This window comes from Oncorhynchus masou, chromosome 32 (assembly GCF_036934945.1).
Source record: "Oncorhynchus masou masou isolate Uvic2021 chromosome 32, UVic_Omas_1.1, whole genome shotgun sequence".
Lineage (NCBI taxonomy): Eukaryota > Metazoa > Chordata > Actinopteri > Salmoniformes > Salmonidae > Oncorhynchus > Oncorhynchus masou.
The window spans coordinates 9,585,888-9,590,887 of record NC_088243.1 but is presented as its reverse complement, the minus strand read 5'-3'; the positions used below and the strand labels follow the sequence as shown (position 1 = coordinate 9,590,887).

Below are 5,000 nucleotides of genomic sequence, written 5' to 3'. Positions count from 1 at the left end.
ACAAGAAAAGGGCAACTAGTGAAGAACAAACACCAGTGTAAAGACAACCCATATTTATGTTTATTTATTTTCCCTTTTGTACTTGAACTATTTGCACATCGTTACAACACTGTATATAGACATAATATGACATTTAATCTTTTGGAAATTCTGTGACTAATGTTTACTGTTAATTTTTATTGTTTATTTCACTTTTATTTATTACAGTTGAAGTCAGAAGTTTACATAGACTTAGGTTGGAGTCATTAAAACTTGTTTTTCAACCACTCCCCAAATGTCTTGTTAACAAACTATAGTTTTGGCAAGTCAGTTAGGACATCTACTTTGTGCATGACAAGTCATTTTTCCAACAATTGTTTACAGACAGATTATTTCACTTCTAATTCATTGTATCACAATTCCAGTGGGTCAAACATTTACATACACTAAGTTGACTGTGCCTTTAAACAGCTTGGAGAATTCCACAAAATGATGTCATGGCTTTAGAAGCTTCTGATAGGTTATATGACATAATTTGAGTCAATTGGAGGTGTACCTGTGGATGTATTTCAGGCCTACCTTCAAACTCATTGCCTCTTTGCTTGACATCATGGGAAAATCAAAATAAATCAGCCAAGACCTCAAAAAACAAATTTTAGACCTCCACAAGTCTGGTTCATGTTTGGGAGAAATTTCCAAATGCCCGAAGGTACCATGTTCATCTGTACAAACAATAGTATGCAAGTATAAACACCATGGGACCACGCAGCCATCATACTGCTCAGGAAGGTGACGCGTTCTGTCTCCTAGAGATGAACTTACTTTGGGGTGAAAAGTGCAAATCAATCCCATAACAGCAGCAAAGGCCCTTGTGAAGATGCTGGAGGAAATGGGTACAAAAGTATCTATATCCACATTAAAATGAGTCCTATATTGACCTGGCCGCTCAGCAAGGAAGAAGCCACTGCACCAAAACCGCCATAAAAAATTGAGACTACGGTTTGCAACTGCACAACTGACAAAGATCGTACTTTCTGGAGAAATGTGCTCTGATCTGATGAAACACAAATATAATTGTTTGGCCATAATGACCATTGTCATGTTTGGAGGAAAAAGGTGGGGGCTTGCAATCCGAAGAAATCCATTCCAACCGTGAAGCACAGGTGTGGCAGCATCATGTTGTGGGGGTGCTTTGCTGCAGGAGGGACTGGTGTACTTCACAAAATAGATGGCATCATGACGACAGGAAAATTATTTGGATATATTGAAGCAACATCTCAAGACATCAGTCAGTAAGTTAAAGCTTGGTCGCAAATGGGTCTCCCAAATGGACAACGACCCCAAGCATACTTCCAAAGTTGTGTAAAAATGGCTTAAGGACAACAAAGTCAAGGTATTGGAGTGGCCATCACAAAGCCCTGACCTCAAGCCTATAGAACATTTGTGGATTGAACTGAAAAAGTGTGTGCGAGCAAGGAGGCCTACAAACCTGACTCAGTTACACCAGCTCTGTCAGGAGGAATGAGCCAAAGCTCTGTCAGGAGGAATGAGCCAAAATTCACTCAACTTATTGTGGAAAGGCTGCCTGAAACGTTTGACCCAAGTTAAACCATTTAAAGGCAATGCTACCAAATACTAATTGAGTGTATGTAAACTTCTGACTCACATTGAATGTGAAGTAAAAGCTGAAATAAATAATTCTCTCTACTATTATTCTGACATTACACATTCTTTAAATATAGTGGTGTTCCTAACTGACCTAAGACAGGGAATTTTTACTAGGATTAAATGTCAGGAATTGTAAAAAAACGGAGTTTAAATATATTTGTCTAAGGTGTATGTAAACTTACTTCAACTGTATCTATTTCACTTGCTTTGGCATTGTAAACATATGTTTCCCATACCAATAATGCCCTTGAGTTGAATTTTTCTTTATTTGATTAATTTCACCATTATTAAACCAGGTAGGCTAGTTGATAACAAGTTCTCATTTACAACTGCGACCTGGCCAAGATAAAGCAAAGCAGTTCAACACATACAACAACACAGAGCGGGAATTGACAGGGCCTCCTTTCTCTGTAGGCCTCCTTGCTCGGTAGGCCTCCTTGCTCTGTAGGCCTCCTTGCTCTGTAGGTCTCCTTGCTCTGTAGGCCTCCTTGCTCTGTAGGCCTCCTTGCTCTGTCATTCAGACAGACAGACAAATGGAGAGAGACATAGAGAGACGGTCATGTGAAAGGAGAAAGAGAGAGAAACTGAGTGTGAGTGGGTTATCCCTGTCCATCCCCTGCTGTACCTCTGTGTGTAGTGGGGAGAGGCTCTCCCCCTAGTGGCCAGACTGTGTAACACAGGTGTTTGTCAGTCAGACCTGTCAGGATTGTCCATTCTTCCAGCTCTAATTCTTCGCTCCTGTGTCTATCATGGAGGGGAAGCATCAGGTGCACTACATTGATCGAAAGGTCAAAGTTCAGAACAGTATTCCATTCCAGGGAGTGTGTATGTATGGATCTGGTTAGGAGCCGTCTGCCAATGTTCCCGCTTCTCAGATTGACTTTTTGAAATGTATTTAACCTTTATTTTACTAGGCAAGTCAGTTAAGAACAAATTCTTATTTTCAATGATAACATCTGGCCTCTATGAGAACTTCAGTGTTGACCCGCATTAGAGAAGCACATCAGAGAGTAGATTGCTGACATGACATGGATTCTGTCCTCAAGTGCACCCTTTTCTCTATATAGTGAACTACTTTTGACCAGGGGCAATGGAACTCTGGTCAAAAGTAGTGCACTAAATAGGGGACAGGGTGCCACTTGGGATGCAGAATTTATAATGAGATTAGTAGAGGGAGGTAGAGACTGAGATGAGTTGAAAGAGAGTGCTGGACATGAGAGAGAAACTGATGGAGATGATGAGAGGTTAAGTTACATTCATCTGCCAGGTATGTTCACAGCCACTCAGTAAAATCTATATCACAGGGTTGATACTATTTAAAACTATACGACTTCACGCTACTCTCCACCATTTGATTCGACGCTGCTCTCTTTATTCCCTTTCTATCGACTTAAAGCATTCCAGTCGTTCCTGTGTCCAAGCTAAGATAGTCTGCGTGCACTGTCTCTCTGAAGGCATTTAACCCATCCCTGATGTCCCTGTGTATGAATGGCCAGTATTGTGTAACCTGGACCTGCTACAATGGCACTACGAAGCAGGTTTCCCACGAGACTTTCATCCTGCTAAGGAGAGGCAACTCCAGTCCTAAGTGGGGCCAGAGCAGTGTCACACTTTCCCCCAATCCCTAGCAAACACAGCTGATTAAACTAATTGCATTCCAAACTGAAGATCGTGATTAGTTGATTATTGGAGTCAGGTGTTTTAGCTGGGGCAACAGTGTGACATCAATCAGGCTTCCGAGGACTGGGGTTGCCCCTCCCTGTGCTAGCCCAATCACCGTAATGTCATCCCCTCTCCGCGTCTCTCTGTCACTTCGCATCCTATCACACACACAGCCTGACTGTCGGTTGGTGTGTGTGTGTGTGTGTGTGTGTGTGTGTGTGTGGGTGTGCGTGCGTGTGTGTTTGTGTGTGGGGGTGTGTGTGTGTGTGTGTGGGGGGGGTGTGCGTGCGCGTGTGTGTGTGTGTGTGTGTGTGCGTGCGTGTGTGTGTGTGTGTAGGTGTGCGTGCGCGTGTGTGTGTTTGTGTGTGTGGGTGTGCGTGCGTGTGTGTGTGTGTGTGTGTGTGTGTGTGTGGGTGTGCGTGCCTGTGTGTGTGTGTGTTTGTGTGTGGGGGTGTGAGTGCGTGCGTGTGTGTGTGTGTGTGTGTGTGTGTGTGTGTGTGGGTGTGCGTGCGTGTGTGTGTGTGTGTGTGGGGGGGTGTGCGTGCGTGTGTGCATGTGTTTGTCGGGGCCCCTTTCTTTTCAGGGGTTGAGATAAAATCAAAAAGAGAGCATTTCCATCCCTGCTGTTCCATTTAGCTTTCTTTTGGTTGGTTAGCTAGCTTTAGCAACTGTCACTAAAGCGGACATAGTTGTATACGGTTGCCATGGCAGTTGGGGGAAAGGGGGTTGCCAAGGCAACAATTTGGACTTTCTTTAATCGACAGGAAAGTGAGCATGATTCCAAACGGTTAATATTTTTCCCACTCTGGCACTTTTATTTTGTCTCTCTCTCTCCAAAACTGTCATCTGCTCTAGATTAGTTTATCCCTCTATCTTACTCTCTGTTGTGGGGAGGTTGAATTCATCCCTCTATCTTTCTCTCTGTTGTGGTGAGGTTGAATTCATCCCTCTATCTTTCTCTCTGTTGTGGGGTGGTTGAATTCATCCCTGTCTGTTTCTCTCTGTTGTGGGGAGGTTGTGTCCTACGTTAACCAACGTGTGTGTATGTGTGTGTTGAGGAGTATTGCTGGGTCTAACTCAGATCTAATCCAAGCAGTGTGTGAGTGAACATGCTAGCTAGCCACTCTTCCACCATGTAACAAGCTGTCCGTCCTTATTTCTCTCTTTCAGTCTGTTGGCCATTCTATCATTCCAATGTGTCGACTCAGTTGTTATTTTAAAAGAAACACACTGTCCCACATCATTTCCATAGTCTTTTCTCTGTTTACATTCTCTCTCTCTCTCTCTCTCTCTCTCTCTCTCTCTCTCTCTCTCTCTCTCTCTCTCTCTCTCTCTCTCTCTCTCTCTCTTCTCTCTCCTCTCCCTCTCTGTCTCTTCTATCTCTCTCTCTTTTCTATCTCTCTCTTTCTATCGTTCTTTCTCTCTCTTTCTCTCTCTTTCTCTCTCTCTCTCTCTCTCTGACTCTTCTATCTCTCTCTTTTCTATCTCTCTCTCTCTATCGTTCTCTCTCTCTCTCTCTCTCTCTCTCTCTCTCTCTGACTCTTCTATCTCTCTCTCTCTCTCTCTTTCTCTCTCTCTCTCTCTCTCTCTCTGACTCTTCTATCTCTCTCTCTATTGTATTTGTGTGTTTCCAAGCCCTCTGTCTCTCTCTGGGCTCTGATTAACAATGTAGTAGAGACTGTGTGAGGGTT

The 5,000-nt window shown here is 43.4% G+C and overlaps 1 protein-coding gene across 1 annotated transcript in view; it reads left to right on the top strand.

Annotated features, from left to right (window-relative positions):
• The window catches only part of LOC135525530 (forkhead box protein N3-like), a 134,800-nt gene that overhangs the window by 116,413 nt on the left and 13,387 nt on the right, over positions 1 to 5,000 (top strand). The gene's annotated exons all lie outside the window — the stretch shown is intronic.